Source organism: Pteropus medius, unplaced genomic scaffold (genome assembly GCF_902729225.1).
Source record: "Pteropus medius unplaced genomic scaffold, Ma_sr-lr_union100, whole genome shotgun sequence".
Lineage (NCBI taxonomy): Eukaryota > Metazoa > Chordata > Mammalia > Chiroptera > Pteropodidae > Pteropus > Pteropus medius.
The window spans coordinates 10472109-10490598 of NW_024353517.1; the positions used below are offsets into that span (position 1 = coordinate 10472109).

The window sequence follows — 18490 nt, forward strand, 5'->3', positions numbered from 1 at the left end:
GCTCTTTTACTTCTGAATTTTCAAGGTTGATCACATTAGCATTCTGGCTTGTAACTGTGAATACTTTTCCACACTCTGTTTAATGTGGTTCCAAGCTAGAATCATGGCTTTTTTTTTTTTTTTTATTGAGGCAGCTGCCCTCGGCTTCCTAATCATCCATCTTTGATTCCTTCTTGTTGCACGGACTGATTAATACCCTCGTTTGCCACTCGTATCCTGCCTTAAAACAGCCATACTCTGTTAACTATATTTTCATCGCTCTGCAAGTTGAGGCCTTTGACTTGGCGCTCTGTCTGGGAAGCTGAAGAGGCAGACAGAGTTCAATTCTTTTTTTTTTTTAATGCCCACAGTAGCCGGTCTTCCTAGGTGGTCTCCCATCCAAGTACTAACCAGGTCCGACCCTGCTTAGCCTCTGAGATCAGACAAGATCAGATGCGTTCAAGGTGGCACGGCCATAGACTGGCAGATAGATTTCAGATGCCAGCAAACACAACTTCCTTCTCCTGGCTTCTGGAACACCAAGTCCCCACTCCACCTGGGCTGTTTACCTTTTGAGGACAGATTGATACTTCCCTCCTTGGCGTCTGTGCCCTGGTGGCCCTCAGCCTCCTCCTGAACTAACCTGTGGTAGTCAAGCAGGAGGGGTCGAGGGACCAGGGTAATCACAAGGGACCCAGCACAGGCAGGAGTGACAGAGATTTACATGGAAAGCAGCCATTTCCTGGTCTTTACCCTTTAATCTGATGCCAACCAAGCCGAAGCCTCTGAATCCAGGGAGTTTCCCTTCTTCATCGGAGGATCCTGCCAAGATTCTCATTCACACCCAGTAGGCAATCAGCAGTGGCTGAGAAACCATTTCTGTAAGCCGTTTTTTCACTCTGATCAAGTGTAGGCCCAGCTTTCTGGCTGTGCCTCCAAGCCCTTCGGTGCCTTGATCCTGAGCTTTGAGGACTCGACATCTGCTCGTCCATATTGATGAGTCATGGAGGAAACTCAGAGCTTCAGTCCACTCACTGCAAAGCTTCCCCAGACCCTGCCCTTCCTTTCCAGATGATGAAAAGAGTTTGGCGGGAGGTACTGGGTTTTCTCAGGGGTCTTTCTGTGACCTACATTTTTTTCCATAGGATAATTTAAGACTACATTTCTTCTTCACTCTTTGAGCGCTATATTTTTAATGGCATGAAAGCAGAGTAATACCTGCAGGCAGGCCTCTGCACCTGCAGACTGAGGGAGTGGCCAGCCCCTTTCTGCCCTCATTACCAACTTCCTCAGACTTACTTAAAGGTCGAGTTTATCTATTTGGTTCTTAAATTCCATATCCTTGGATAAACAAAGAGTCATAATTAAAGCCTTGCTTTTAAATAAGAATGGAAAGTTAACAGTCACATCTTGATGACACTTTGGTTAATAAGACACTCCATACACCAGAACGGGAGAAAAGCAAAGTCATTGCCAGATGTGCTGAGCGCCTTCTGTGTGCCAGACATTGTGCTCAGTGCTTTCATGCTTGACCCTAACTGTAAGCTGATGGAGGAAATTGGGTACATTCTATGATTCTCAATTTTCCAATAAAGAAAATGAGACACAGGAAGGGGTCGTAGGCACCTTAGAGCAGAGGCTGTTTCGTGCATTTCAGCATCTTTCATGGCATTTGGTTGGATCCCTTATATATAATGAGAACCCTAAATGTTTGTAAAAAAGTGAAATTGCCCAAGATCACAGAGCTAGTTTGGTCTCTGAGCTCCTAATCAAATGTTCTCTCCACTAATCCAAGCTCCCTTTGTCTGAGTAACCCAAAGGTTTTGAAAACAGTAAATAAGCAGATTTTAATAACTTCAAGACTCCAAAGAAGAACAACCAGAAGCATGAAAGAAAACAAGTTTAAACAAAAAAAGAGCAGGTTCCAGAAATCCACGATGCTACTATCACCTGACTGCTTCACCCACTGCATCTTAAAAGGACAAATGAGTCCACCTAGGTGAAGGGATGGTCTATTGTTTACAGTAAAATCCATCTGCCTTGTGGTCCTCCAGCCCCAGGCGAGGTGGCAGCAGTCCAGCCCACATTCCCTCCCCTCCCCAACTACCCTGCATCCTTCTTCATGATTCCCTCTCTGGCTCTCAAATGTGTCTGGAGAGAGGGGCCCTCATATCAGAGCAGGCCCATGCACCATGTGCAGTGAATTGAATCAATGCATCACACTTCAGGGCGTGGGAGCTAATACGATCAAGGCCCAGCCCAGAGCTGCTATGCAGCTTATTACACCCATCAATCACTCACTTCCACTGAACAGCTTCCTTCCAAGTTGCCTGAGTGAACACTGGAGGTGCTTCTGGGACTGACAAGTATTAGCTGAGTTTTAACAACTTTTGCATCTCTCTCGACACAAGACTGGGTTATTTAAATAAGCTAAAGCCTCTGGCCTGTTCAGTCCGTGAAGGTGAGGAAACTGCTTGCACTCTACCACTAGAGTGAATGTTGGAAAGGTTCGCCTCTTGAGGAGTCCTTTTTCTCGTCTCATCTCTCCTTGGAGGTGCTGAGCTCAGACCAGCCATCCTACATACCCGCTGCCCAGCATTTCCTATCCCGCCCAGGTCACTGAGGAGTGGGCTGTGTGGCATAGAGGACAGACAACACATTCACTCCCTCCTTGAGCAAAAGGACAAATCACTTACTTGCTCCAAGGCTCAGTGCCCCTATTCTGTAAAATCTCCTGTAATAATTCTATATATACATGAAGCATGTTACATTAGCATGGCCCTCTGTTCTTCATTATATCACTCAATATTTACACCAAACCTCTGAGGGGGTTATTGTTACTCTCATTTACTCAATTCATTCAGACCCTCATTTATGGAGTGCTTAGTGTGTTTCATGTACTCTTCTAGGCACCACCGTTTAAAGCATTATTTTGTGATTATACCCTCCCAAGAAGGGGATTTTATAAGCCTCATTTTAAAGAAATTGAAGCTCAGAGACACTAAGTAACTTGCTCAGGGTACACAGCTTTGAGTTCACAGCCTGTGTGAGCTTTTCACTACATTGCAGAGCAATTGAATAGGGCTTGGAAAGAAACCAGAGCTCAAACTGTAGGAGTCACTGTTCATTGTTCAAATTTGTCTTTTAATGATCCAAACTTGGGTTGTGGAGTGGGAAGAGGGAACTCTTCATGATATCAAAAGATCAGAAGCGTCTTTGAGACACGAGGTGCCCGGCCCTCCATAAACTCTCCAGCAAGGTGTCTGGATGCATGCAATGCAAGTGGTGCTCCTCTTAGGCTTAGTAGCACTCACCATTGCCACATGCTCACACACGAGACTCAGCCCGGCTTTGTGGAAGGAGAAGGTCTGGTGTGCGAGGTGGCAGGAATGAGACAGCTTCAAAAGGCTGATGGGACTGATTTTAAATTCTAGCTTCGGCCTTGAGCTTAAATCACTTATTTATTTATTTGTTTGTTTGGCCTCAGTTTTCTTATCTTCAAATGGAGAAAATATTACTTATTTTGCAGGGTTCTTACGTGGCTTAGTGATAGCGGCAAAGAATAGGCGGTCCTTAAATGGTTCTGGTGGGGTCGGTGGTGGCAGCAACTGTTATTGATCCTCCTCCAGATGGTCTAAGCTCATTTCCCATTATATTGTTCGATGTAAAGATAAACAATAAGATCGAGACTATTTGAAAAACTAAACAAAAATAATTATGACAGTTTTTACAGTAAAATGTTCTAATTACTCAGCTAGATTTGGAGGCCAAATCCTATTACAAATATGATAACTGAAATTCTGTATAACAAAATATTTCAAATCTAAATGATGACTCTCTCATTCACTTTGGGCCAAACAGGAAACCCACATCGTTATTAAAGACACAGCCGCCTTCTCTCATCCTCGTGACAGTACACATAGTTCAGACATCCCCGAGGCTGGATGAGGACAACAGGTGGAAACCATCTCAAATATTCAAAATCAAGAAACTTAAATCAGACACAATCTGCTTCATTTCCTGTACTCTGTGAAGCTAAATCTGGAACAGCTTCCTCCAAATCGAATTGTAACAAAATCATATTTACCCTTTCTCCACTCAAAATAAATAATTCAGAAGTTCCACAAAACTTTTACTTATTACTTATTGCTTTGGTTTGTTTTTCAGTTTGTCCTCTCAATTCTTTGTACGTTCAGCTGAAATCTGTAGACCTACTTTGTTCCAAGGCGCTGTGCAGAGAAAGAAGAAAGCTAACATCCTTGTAGCACCTGCCATGTTCTAACTCCGCCAACACCTCCTATGTCTTATCTCTCATGACATCATTCCCTGCCCTCGGGGACTTACTTATTGAGAGCAGAAAAGGCAGAACTATACACAACCACACACATTGCATGTAGTTTAGATGCCAGGAGAGGAGCAAATGCAGAAGGAGAAGGATAGAATTCCAACTAGGAGGAAAGAAACAGATTCCAAAGAGGAGGCATCATTTGACTTGGGGTTTGAAGAAGGAGCAGAACTTCAAGACAGGAAGTTGGGAAGGGAAATCTGGCTACTGTGAACAGAGTACATTGCTAAAGTTAAAAATTCTTTAGAGGCCGAGTAAACCCATGTATCTTATTTATTGAGCGGAAGAAGAGTCCGGGTGAGAGGTCCCTATTTTCGCACTCCCTACAAGGACTGCAGGTCAGGGAAATGATGAGCAACAGAGCTCTATCTTCTTGAGTGAATAATCTTTTTCTCTTGTTGACAAATTCAGATTCGCTAGTGTTAGAAGCTCTGAGGGCCCAGATGATGAAACTCAGACCTAGAGGTGGGTTGAGGCCTCATGCAAACACTCTGGACTACTTGGAGGCAGTCTAGATTGTGTTGGTTTTGGCCCCAGCTGTTCAACCAGGCCAGGGCTAGGAGAGGAGCAGAGAGCTGGCTACAATGCCCATAACATGATGCATTAGAGAGTGCCTGGTGAATTATGTGTCCATTAGCTAAGTGGCCCTGAGGCTTTATGACTTGCTCTTTTTGTAAATTAAAAATAATAAAAATAATAGCTCACCATCTTCTCATCCTGCTGGAGAGGGAGAGTATTTCATCTGTCATTATATAATTACAGCTGCTCTCCCAGACAGCTCCATTGCAAACCCCACGATACAGAATTGTGTGAAAAGTCTATGCTCCCATCTTGACCTACCTAACCAGGACTCAATTGCAAGAAGCAACTTAGTCCTTTTCTTATTGAAGAAGGTTGGCAACCAAGCCAATTCATGGGAGGAGCTGATTGTTTTAGTGCAGGAGCCCATCAGGGTGGGACCAGATGATCCTGCAGTGAAGCCAAGAAGGCCCAAACTGAAAGAGGTCCCTGATAATTCATCGTGATACCAGTCTTCCCCTGCCAATCTGCTCTGCCCCTTTCATCCATGCCTTTCCTGGGACTGGAGGTGTTGCCAGCTGGCTAGGAGAGCAGAGAGGTGATGTGGAAGTGAGATGAGTATGTCTTCTGCATGGCAAGAGAACAGGGCTCCCCTTGGGGGCAGCTCACTCTGCTCTGGGCAGCCTCATGCTGAACCTCAAATAAACATGGGGCCACTTAGTGACTTAGTGCTGACTCACTTCACCTAATGGATGTATCACTCCAAGGCAAGATAAAAATTTTCAAACAATGTTTTCCCCCCCAAAGAGGAAATACATGAGATAGGAGGAAACAAACCATTCCCAGACCTTTAGGATGACAGACCCTGGTGACATTGATCCACAAAGAGAACAGCCATGACTGGGAATCATGGCATTTGTTATTACAAAGCAACTCAGATTTCTGCAGGGACTCTGAATTGAATGTGTCAGTTGATCCCTCACAAGTACCCTGATCCAAACCCAGGAGGCCGAGACTCCTAACTTGTCAACAGACAGAAACCTGGCCCCCAGAGCAGAAGTTTCATCCCTTATTCCTTGGCATTTGTTTCATTTTTCTCTGTCTACTTTTTCTTATAGCCTTGGTCCTGACCCACTCTCATGAATGGCCCTCTTTTAATTAGTTAGTTAGTTAATGGATTATCATCTATTTATGATATAATTAACACTGCCTAACCACTTCAAAGAATCAGAGCATCAACGATGACATATATCTGCCTATATGTTTCTTCTCCATCTCATCCCTCATTCTCCCCCAACCTAAGGCAACCACATGTTTATTATTGTCTTGATTAAAAAAATTATTATATGTACAGTTTTGTTTATTTTTAGTTGTTTCTAACATTATTAAACATATTCATCTGGGTCTTAATTTTTCATTCAGTATTTTATATATGTATACATAGTATATACTATGTACATACCATAACATGTATTATAGTTCGTTCATTTTGCTGCCACAATTTATATATCTAATATCCTGTCAAAAGGCGTTTGTTGTTTCTGGATATTGTATTTGCTGATATAAATAATGCTGCTGGACACTGTTGTATGAGTGTCCTGGTATAGATGTAAAAGCATGTTTCTTATGTATTCATCTAACAATGAAATCGTTGGGTCACAGGGTATGTGAATATTCAACTTTATAAGGTAATGCTAAACTACTTACCAAAATAGTTGTACCAACTTACATTTCTCCCAGGAAAGTAAAAGAGATCCAGTTAATGGATATGTTCCCTACACTTGGTATCATCAGACTTGTTAACATTTACCATCAAATGAGTGTACATAACAGTAGGATCTAACATCTACAACACTTTTGAAAATAATCTAGAAGTACTTATTAGAAGTTTAAATGGGCTAGTTCCTTAACATAGGAGTACTACTTTTGAGCATGCATTCTAAAAAAAGATATTAAAGTAGTTACATAAGAGTAAATTTTAAAGATATTTATTACACTACAATCTGAATATCCAGCTATAGATAATTGGTCGAATAAATTATGGGAGAACCATACATAGATTAAAATGCAACCATTGAAAACTAAACTGAGTTAGAATGTGTGCAATGACTCAGAAAATGTTGGCTGAACGTTGTTAAGTGAAAAAAGCAAGTTACAGAGTAATGTGTATGGAATGATGTTAGGTTTTCTAAAGCAGGGGCAATGGGTGGTATGTTGCTTGTATTTGCGCATGTGAGCAAAAAAGAAAAGTGTGAACTAATTACACTGGCTGTAAATATTGATTACCTTAGGAGAGTAGACCAGGAGTGGGGGAAAGACATGCTGAGAAGGTGGCAGAGCTGGGACTGTAATTCAGGTCCCTTCTGTAGTGTCCTATCAGGCCTCAGTCTACCCCTGCACGTGTCAGCCCTCTGTTTCACATTGTTCAGTGTCTCTAGATTCCCACCTTATAAAATAAATTTCTTACCCGACATTCAATATCCATTAGGAGATGGCTCCATCATCCTACATCTCTTACTCACTATGTAGGCAATATATTTTAGCCAAATTACACTTGGCTCTTCTGTAAACATTTTCTACTCCTTGATTTATCCTCTCTACTTAGAATCTCCACCTCGCCCCCACATTCTCTCCATCACTGCCTAAAGATCATGTCTATTCTTCGAGATCCAACCAAAAAGCTAGAGCAATTGTAGTAACTCTCAGAAACAGCTGAGTGCCCAGACCTTGGAAGGATGGAATCAGTAAGTCCAGGAGCCTCAGAGAGTAAGTTCACTATCTTTCTCTCCAGGGCACAGCCTACAGAGAATCCTCCAACCAAATTTGGTCCCTATGTGTCTCAAGACTCAAAATCCCAGGAGAAAAGATCCTATTGACCTAGCTCAGATCAAGCATCCTTATCATTTTTTAAAATACCACTCATCTTCACCTGGTTCTGAACTAAATTCAGTATAAGACAAAGGAATAAGGCCAATAGAGACCAAATATCATCTGTAGTATGGAGAAGTCTGCTATGTAATGAGAACAAGTATGCTCCCACATACAGAATCCCAGAAATAGAAACACCCAGCAGCACTGGACCAGGGATTACTCTGGTCCCTGCAGAGCAGAATATGGGCTTCCTGAAGACAGCTAAGAAGACATGAGAAAAAATAGAAAATATCTGAAAATACCAGTGTTTACTTTCCAATAACAACATTAAGTCCTTCCTCCTTCGCAAGGGCAGAGAAGCCAAGGTATCATCCTTCTCCATGTAGAAGGACACATCATGCTGCCCCTTTAAGACCTCGGTCAGAGGGCAGGGTCCTGTCATCAGCATCTTCACCAGTCCTCATAGGGCAGGCAGGCCAAGTCCCCAAAGGGTGGAGATAGAATCTGGGCAGAAAAGGACAAGAGATGTCTCCTACATCAGCCTGCATCCTCAACAGGCCTTTGTAGAAAAGATGGGCTTTATTAAACCATCCAAATCCCCTTTCAAAAGGCAAATACCCTTATCAGGGGCCACCTTTGTCAGCCCTTACCCTTCATGATGCTCTTAGCTCTGCGAAGAACATTCATGGTCACCATGTAGCGTGACCGTCACAGTGTCGTGGGACAAAGAAGACAAGGATGAAGAAGTAAGATAAATGACCTAAGTTGACAAAGGTGCCAGAACTACAGTTTTCGGTCTCATCTCTGTGCTTTGCCATCCCCAGTTCCTTCTTCCTCCCCATCAGCCCCTTGGAAGGCATTGGCAGGATGGAAATAAGTTCCTGATGAACAAGAGTGAGAGAACTTGAGGTTCAGTGTCACGTTTATTGATGTGAGATGATGGGGCCCAGGTGCTATGTGCTCGGACACAGATTCTCTTAATGGTCAGCCCTGCATCCCCAGGCTGGGTGTTCAGCTTTATGCTGCCCTCAGCCAGCCCACAGTAACCGCTCAGTGACATGTTCTTCGTTCAGCACCTCAGCTAGGACATGGCTAGAGGCTTACTTCAGCCCATTTTACGGTGACCTACTCTACAGGAAAAGTAGTACATAGACTCTCTTTCCTTAAGGGTCCCTGAAAATGTCCCTGTGGGCCACTGCGTCTAAAGAGGCTTCTGCTGGGGGTCAAGCAGGAATCTTGAAATAGTCAGAATTCAGCTTGCTTGGGGTGGCGATTTGTAGTCCAAGAGGTTTGAGCAAAGTGCAATTATTGCTGATAGAAGAAAGTCAACTAAATGATATAATGGAAACAAAAATTAAACACTGAGAGGATGAGGAAGAATTGGACCAGATGAACTTCAAGGAGAGTTCCAACCCAAGCCTCTAGAATTTCCTGACATGGAGCCTCACTGGTGGATGGTGAAATGGCGCTTTTAAAAATGTTTCTGAGTCTCACATTTCTCAACTGTAAACTAACATTTTCAATGTTCACCTCAATAGGGCTATGGTAACCTACATATTATATATATAATGAGGTGGCCTAAGCTAAGGGGTCTCATTCTGGGTGTACACAGTCCTTTTTCTACTGTCTCAGGTTCCTAGTTCTTTGCTCAAAAATCTCATTCCCAAAGGATGATAAGTTTAGAGTCTTTTCAACAAAAGATGAGCTCTCATGGCTCAGAAACAAAGTGGAGGAGACTTGCTTTGCCCGTGAAGGGCAGACAGGGGGCTGCTCCCAGGTTCCCTGCCTGGACCTTGTAGGCATTGGAAAAGCACCTGCCATGAAAAGTAAGGAGCCATGAAGGAGAATGGGGGGTCCAGTCATCAATCCAGTGACATCATAACTCAGTAACCTGGTGAGGAGTGGAGACTCACCAGGGCTCTGAGAAGTCAGCTGAGGGCTGAGCCCACATGAGGAGTCAAGGATCCTTGTAACCAAGCCCCACTCTGAAAGCCTCTAAGAGACCCCCCCTGCCCCCATATTGAGAATGACTGGGTGGGGAAAACTGATACTTAATTGTCACGAGCATGGTCTCTCTCTACCTTGGCTTAAGTTCCTTCTAATAAGAATAAAGAGGTGCTACCTGCCTCAAGAACTGGCTGGCTGTGTCATCACAGCGCTGGCTCTAGTCACGGTTCCAATAGCCCTGATGAAACGATTCTCTTCAGAAACATTCTGAGAAACATGATAAGTAATTTCCATGCCCATGTGGAGCACATTGGTTCCTAGGTGGCAAGAAGGAACCACTGAGTGAATTACTTCTTTCTCTAACCAGTTGGAGCCCTGGGAGAGTTAATTCACTTCACATAGGCAAGCAATTTACTCCTATAGGTTCACTGTGAGCCAAGCCATGCTTCCAAAGCTTTGGAAAATTACCCAAGCCACCCTCTCGAAATGGCTGCAATTGCTCAGCACGCCAAACAGAATCCTTCAAGGTTCTTCAGCTAGTTGTTAGTTCCCTGCTGAGCCCTTCTGAAATGTCTTCAGAATCTTACAAGGTGTGTACAGAATCCTGCATGATACACCTGGGAGATACAGAAGACAAATGTGCCAATCCTCCTAGGGCTCACAAACAAACATGGGAGACAAATCAAGCCCCAGATTCAAACTCGGGAGATCTTTCACAAGGCCCTGGGCCAGCCTCATTATCATCCATTTCTCCAGCTGAAATATGAGGGGATTCAGTTATTCATCTCTAAAGATCCTTTCCTTCAGCCTTCTAAAAGGCTACAGAAAATGCAACAAGCTATTCCAATGCATGATGGGAGAGTAAAGGCCTGCCTAGGCCCCCCAGTTCCTCACTGTACCTCGATTACCCCATAAGTGTCTTCCCTTCTGTGCCTTTGCTCCCTGCACCTGCAATGCCTCCCTCTCCCTCTGCTGCTCCTTTTTTCTCTTCCCCGAAGCTTCCCCTGACTCTTGTGCCCATTGGTTTGGCAAGATTTTAAGATCTTCAAGCCTCCAAGTTCTAGTTAGGGCTTTGTGTCTTTGAGATCCCTTTATTTGCAGACTACAGGCAGAAGGGTGAGGTCAATTTGTAGGTTAGAGAGTATGAGAGTAAGATGACCCCTAACAACTGGTTGCACCACCTTCGTTTTATAGATGAGGAGGCTGAAGAGGGGAGAGTAATGTACCTAAGGTGATTCAGGAAGCGAGGGGGTTGGAGGACTCAGGTCTGCTGTTAGCCAGGCTGAGGCTCTTTCTAGTTCTTTGATATAATTATTTTATTCATGTAAATTCAACAAATAGTTATTAAATTCCTGTGTGCCAGGTCCTGGACTAGGTACCAGACATAGAAAGATGAAAAGGACCTTCAAAGAATTTATAGTCAGGCAGCTGAGACAGACTTGCAAACACATTATTTTAAGTGATATTCTAAGGCTGCCTAGAGTATTGTGGGATCCCCAAGGAGGGGGAACCAATCCTGGTTTGGGGAAGGCTTTAGAGAGGAGGTGACAGTAGAACTGGCACAATGATATGCCCTAGTTCATTGTGAAGGAGATGTGAGGGAAGTTCATCCCAGTGAGAAAAGGATGCATGAGTAAAGCATGCTCAGGAGTGCACCAAGATTGCCTCGGAAGCCCTAGGTTCTGGCCGGTGAAAAGAAGAACAGTAAATCGTGAATTAGGCATTGGTGGCAGCCAAGTTATAGGCCACAGACTGCAACCTAAGTTGATTCTACTCCCTTCAAGATTCTTCTAGCATGCATGGATTCCCTCTGACAATTGTTCCTCTAATTGCATATGCTTTTGTAGCCTTCCTAGGTGGCTCACACATAGACTGAGAGTCTTCCCATATAGACAGCTCTGAGAAATTAGAAACCCCATCAGTCGTGAGCCCTTGGCCTCTTCCAGCTAGAGGATTGAGATGGCAGAGCCGGCCATGGTTAGAATTCCAGCTCCCAAGAGGCAAAGTGGGGTGAATCGTGAGGACTAGGGCCCATGGACACGACCAGCCCACAGGGCAGGGTGGATTATCTGAAGACATTCTAGTAGAAGATGGCATGAGGAAGGGTGAATGGGAGTCCACCCACAGGGAGTCAGCAGCAACCCGTATGCAGACATCCAGGCTATCACCAGAGAGTCCGGGAAAGGGGTGGTTCAGACAGTGGCCACCTCCAAACAAGAATTCCAAAATCCAAATCTCTCCCTGAGACTTGCCTTCGATTCTTAGTCTTGCCTTCAATTCTCACAGCCTGTTCAACTGCCTTGAACGTGCCACAGACAGCTCAAACCACCATGTCCAAACAGAATTTATCATCTTTTCCCCATATCCCATGGTCCTTCCTATGGGCCTACCTTAGAAAAGAGCATCTCGTAACCACTCTAGACCTTGCCCACATTCTATCATTTATGCCTCTAAAATGTCTGCCAGCTCTCCCTGCTTCCCTGAACCTTTACTCCACACTCCTGTGCGAATCCGCATTGTCTCTAATGTGGACTACCAGTCAGCAGATCCTAACTGGTCTCACAACATGTAGTCTCTTCTCTTCCCATCTTCTTTCATTTGGAGTCAGCTTTCCAAAGCGCAGATCACATCACTAGTTAAGTGACTGACTCCTCAGTGCCCCTAAAGTCAAGTCCAAATGCCTGAACTTGGCCTGCAGGGTCCTCCAGGATCTGACTTCTACTGATCCCTGAAGAGCAGAAGCCCAGGGTGTCAGGGCATCCTCTATCTCCACTGTGGGATGCTGGGTTTCAGGGACCACACTGATGTACTGATGCCCATTATAGTGTAAGCACTGACAGTTGGTTTACCTTTTCTGGGAGGCCAGTACCTGAGTTAAGCTTTAATTGTCCAGGCAGCTAGCTCTAATAAACACATTGCCAACCATGGAGCTAGATAAAGAGCCAGGCCACCCGTCTTGAAATTCTTTTGTTTAAAGATCTTTGGTTGATTTAAATAACTGACCATGTGGCCACTTTTCTTTTCTTTTCTTTCTGCACTTGAATTCCTGCTCTTATGTTTTAAATTCACCAATAAAGAGTGAACCTGCCAAACCCTAGGCCCCAACCCTAGGCCCCCACCCTTGACCCTGATAAAAGTAGAACCTCAGGTTTTCTCTCTCTCCTTGCCCCACAACCTCACTGTGTGGCCCCAGGGGCACCATATACCCTCCAGGACCTGTGAGTAAAATCTCTTGTCTCTTCCAAAGTTCCCTGATGGTTATTGCCAAGGGTGTCTTCAATCATAATAAAAACCACAAAGACCATCCAGCTATAGCATTGGTTTGCAAAGGGGAACAGGGCCTAGGTGAGTGCCCCAGGCATCTCTAGACAATAATATTACTATTAATGGACTGGCACAAAATACCCTAAGTGTGGCCTCTAGCCCCTGGGCTTGAAGATCAGGCCATCTGCTCCAGGGAGACTGAGTGGTCTGCTCCCCAGCCAACTTTTAGATACTCAGGTTAGAACAGTCATGACCAGGAAGGAAAAGGTTCACCTAGGCCCAGCAGAGACCTTTCTTGCTGCTCCCCAGTTGAAGGGTAAATGCAGGGCTGGCCTCTGCTTGACCAGCACTAAGAGGAAGTCGTATATCCTGAGTCCTTGGCATTAATTCAGCACCCCTAGAAGGGAACATCTCTCCTTGACTGATGAAGGGAATAGACTAAATAAAAATTCATAAGCTCTCTTTCCTTCTTGGGCTATACAATGTCTTGGAAATATCAGCCATTCTTATGGCTTCAACTAATCGATAGATATTTATTCTGCTACCCCTACTTGAAATAGCCATTCTGCTTTGCCAGGCTATGTCCTGGCCTTTTCTCATCACTTCTGAGAATATATGGAAACAGGGAAAGTGTGCTTAAAAGTCGTATTAAGAAACTTAACCCATGGAGAGAAAACCTCTGTAATGTACATATTGGACATTATGAGTGTACACTTTTTTATCCATCAGAGTTTTGAGTTACAAGCTGCTGAAATGGACTCCAGAAACAGAAAAGAAGTTTATTCAAAGGGTATCAGAATTGCCCCAAAGTCTGGAGAAGCAAGAGGAAAAAAGGACTAGGGAGAAAAAAGGAGGAGAAAGAGGAAGAGGGGAAAGGAGAGAAAGAAGAGAAGCAGTCAGCAACACACTAAAACCATGCCACAGAAGAAGCCTGGGGAAGGTTCTGCTGACCGCCACTGACCACCAGACATAACAAGTGTCACCTCCACATTAAGGGCACAGGACACTGTACCCAGGACACTTGATAAAGTTCACCTCCAAAGACACTAGAAAGAATTCTCCTCAGGCACCACTCCTTTAGATTACTTTAAAAGGGTAAGTCCACCCTACTGCCCAAGACATCTGAGGGCCATGACCTAAAAGCCATACTTGAATGCTTCTACTATAGGGAAGAGGCAAGAGAATTAAAATGTTAATGGAGCCACAATCAGAGACTGCAATATGCTGATCAGCCCTGCAGCCAGACCAGGAGGACTCCTTTAAAACAAAGGAAGATTTATGCTAAGATTGCTAACAACCCATTTCCCACACCTATGAAGGGGAAACAGAAACAAACGAATCTTTAAGTGGCTGCCCTACACCAATAAAGTCATTCATTCCCTATGGCTACCACCATGGAGAACCTATGGATTAAAGGCTGGGAACTGCCTTTCAGGCTACACACTCTTCCCCTTCCCCTTCCTCACTATATGTCCATATCAAAGGAGATGGGAACTAAAGAATGACATATAAACTGAATTCCCAGAACAGTCGGCGTCCCTCTCACTCTCTGCTTCTGAGAGGAGACCACACTCTGTGGAGTATTACCCCTTTTCTAACAAACTTTCCTTTTGACGCTAACTTTGATGCGTGCTGAATTCTTTCTACACTCTCCTGCAAGGACCCTCTTCTCTCCGTGCAAGGCTTGCCCCGCCGCACTCCCAGCTCAGGGGAATCTGCCCTGTCCTGCATCACTTCCTCTTCCTCTCCATCTCTCTCTTGCCTCACATCCAATCTGAGACTCAGTCCAGCTAACTCTGCTTTCCTAAATTGCCCAGAATTCTCAAATCTGTCCTTTCCCTCCTTGCTAGTCCTTAGTTCAGGTCCTCATTGCCTCTGTCTTGAAAATTGAGCAGACTTTCTCTGGACTGCCCCAGAGCTACATGCTTAAAACAGAAATGTGAGTTTTGCTTCCAGCTATGGCAGACCAGCCTGTAGCAGACCAATCTTCCTGCCAATAATAACTAGGAAATTAGATTATTTGAGGTCATTGGAGAGCTACCAAGACCAAAAATGTGAAGGGCCAAGATCCTGGAAAGACGAGAAGTACAAAGAGATGAGCCTGACATATAGGCCTTCTTGAGACATTTACCCTTTTGTATCTGGCAGTCTGGAGTTTGAAGAGCTGAGCAGAGCATTCAACAATCTCATGCGGCCAGAGAGACCCAAGTTGGAGTGCAGGGCCTATCAAGACAAAGGAGTCTGTAGCCTGACTGCTGGTCAGAAATGAGTTTCCTCTCTGGAGGAAAATAATATCCTCCAGAGCATCGAATAATAATCTATACCAGCAATGTCTGTTTTCCACAGTGATGAATATGTTCTAAAATATGCATTCACCAATACAGTAGCCACTAGCCATATGTGGCTATTGAGCACTTGAAATGTGTCTAGCATGGCTGAGGAATTGAATTTTTTAATTTAATTTTAGTCCAAGTAGTTGCATTTGGCTCTTAACTACTGTATTATATAATGTCTGATTTTCAATAAAAATTTTCAGGGACATTAGAAGGCAAGATCAAATGACTGAAAATCAAGAGGAAAAAATATATAACCCAGATATCGGGGTTATCAGACATGGTCTTTAAATAAAAAAGCCTGTGACTCACTGTATTTGTTAAGATTAAGTTTGGCTAAAATTGTAAGACCCCCCAAATAGCAATAATTTAAACAATGTAAAGTTTCTTTATTTCCATATTAAAAAAAGATGATACACAGGGTTGGTGGCTCCTCTTTCTACTCTGTCGTCTGCAGTTCAGGCTTTCATTGTCAAGGTTACTTTGTAGTCCAAAAAGGCTGCTGGAACTCCAACCATCATGCCCAAGTTGCAAACCAAAAGAGAGGAAGTGCGGAGGGGAGATGGGGTCTCACCTAGCTAACTCATCTCCCTTTAAGCTGCCTTCCTAGAAGTTGCACACAGCACTCTGCTTATATCTCTTTGGTCGAAACTTATTCTTATGGCTACCTCTAACTCCACGGGAAGCTGAGAAATAGTCTTTTGTTCTGGACATATATAAGTCCGGCTAAACAGCAGAGCTCTGTACAAAGGAAGAGGGGAGAGAATAAACATTGGAGTAGGTAACTAGCCATCTCCATTACACCTTCCTAGTTAAAGACCTTTAACAACTCCCCTCCTCCCCGCTCCCCCCACAGGCACATAACGCCCTTCACAATTAGGCTGCTACCTCTCATTCCAATTCTACCTCCTGTCCCTTTCTGGATATTCTATACTATATCCGCCTCTGGTAACTGACTACTTCTAAAACACCCAGATGCAAGCCTCCCCATGCCTTCGTTTCTGCTCATTCTTTAGCCTGGAATACCCTTTCTCTGACAAGTCTGGCTTTCTTTTTTTTTTTTTCTTTTTTAAGTCCAGCAACCATCTGACACCATGTAAGTCTGGCTTTTTTCACAGCTTAATTCAAAGGCCATCTCTTTTGTGTTACCTTTCCTAGCTCTTCTAGTCAGAATCAAATTCTCTCCTGTGGTTCCCATAGTACTTGGCGCATACCTGCATTATTGTATTTGTGTTGAATTGTAATGATTGGTTTTCACGTCTTCTCTCTTTCTAAATTATGAACGTCTCCAAATCAGAAACACTACTTATTTTTTAACTTTATTCCCCTAGAGTTTACTACTGTTTGTTATATGGTAGGTGCTCTGTCAAGTTTTGTCGAATGGATAAGTAAGAGAAAGGAATAAATTCAGTACGTTAATAAATCTCAAATGCTTTCACTTTCTAACATATATAACTAATGCTAGACAACACAGGCTTTACATAAATTGGAGGAGATTTTGCGAATTCTTTTTGTTATGCCGGAATTGTGTTGTATTGCACTCTGCATGAAATAGATGCGCTGAGCTGGGAAATCTTTTTGTTATTTTTATACGTATTATTTGATCTGATGGTATAAAATCAGCTTAAGAGCAGCACGATTATAATTAGCAGTAACAGAAATACATTTAATTCAGCAGGTAAATCAAGCATCATCTTTGTGCTCAGCAGCATGAAAGATACTGTGTGAAATCCCCACCTCTCTTCTATGCCCAACCCGCCCCATGTAACACACACCAGGAAAGAGTTTGCAGATATTGCCTTCTAGGTGTGAGACCCCCCTTGAAAAATACAACATGGAGCCCCAGAACAATTAGATGACAATTAGATTATAATAAGAGTCATAATAAAAGGTACCCATTTACAGTAAAATGATAGAGGAAGAAGGGAAAGATATGGGCAGGAGTGGGAAGAAAAGACTTTCAAAGGCAACAAAACCTTTAGGCTGGTCTTTAAAGACATGTCAGCATTGAGCAGAAGAGTGACTGTCAAAGCCTGAAATACGGGCCATGGGTGTGAGGAGAAATGATTTTAGGTAGATACAGACACAGCACTGAAGAGCATAAAGTTGTACAGCAAGAAGATTTTGCCTTTTTTCATTTTCTTTGTTCTTTCTGTTTTGGGGGGTTTTTTTTGTATTTTTTTTTTCGTTTGTTTGTTTTTTGGTTTAAATTAAGGTGAGAGTCTCTCCATTGGTACAACTTTAACAGGTAGTATCGTTCCATTTAATAAATACAGGACAAGTCTAAAGCCTAGATCTTGACAGATAATATTTAACTAAAATTTAATGACGCTGTTTTGTTTTTTATTGTATTCATTTGTACAGTTATCTTCTATTTATGGCAAGTAATTCTATAGTTTCACCTTTAAAATCAATCTATGTGTAAAAGAAGAGTCAATTTAAAGAAAACTTGTCAGTGAATAATAGTATGTGTGTTATGTGGATATGGAAAAAGACGGTGAAAGTGGTACTTAAAGGACTGATGTTTGGGAAACATAATGACAGCTGGTGTGAAGAAGAGAGTTTTCCCGACCATGGGGAAAGCTGTGAAGGCAGAGGGTTCCCAGAGAGCAGGGCGGGACCTGGATAGGAGTGGAGAGGCAAGGGAGGGGCTAGAAGCTCTAAGGAGGCTGAAATGTGGAGGACTTTCTTACCAGGCTAACACGTGCCTCTCCACATGTCTCAGTGCCATTTCTGACCCATGTCCCTCACCCCTCTGCCTGCATCAAGATGTCCCTCTGAGGACAGGGTTGTGTATGGCGGCGGGGGGTGGAGGTGAGGTGGAGACAGAGACCAAAAAGAAGCCAAATTGGAGGAAAGAAGGAGAACCAGTGACACATACTAGAGATCAGCACCTTTCAATACTTGAGACTAGAACAAGAGCTGCCACGGCAAATCAGAGTGGCAATCCCGTGACTAGCATTGTGTCCCAGCAAGTTATGAAGGGCTATGTCATCGGGGAGCATGGGACTGTGTTGCCCTGACCCAGTGCCTACACCAGGCCCAGCCTGGAGGATCCAGTGGCATTGGTTCATACGTTTTCACTCAGAGATGTGGTCCTCCACACCTACCCTTTAGTTCTTGTCCTCAGTTCTGCCCTCTAATTTCATGTAACTGGATTTTCCCTTTTCCCATCTCTTTTGCTCTGAGGACAGAAAATCTAAAGCAGTCCCCAATGTCTCACAGAGGAGAA

The 18490-nt window shown here is 43.6% G+C and overlaps 1 pseudogene; it reads right to left on the bottom strand.

The window, feature by feature from the left end:
- Window positions 1-341: 341 nt before the first annotated feature.
- LOC120593068 (uncharacterized) lies at window positions 342-460 on the bottom strand (annotated as a pseudogene).
- Window positions 461-18490: the final 18030 nt, after the last annotated feature.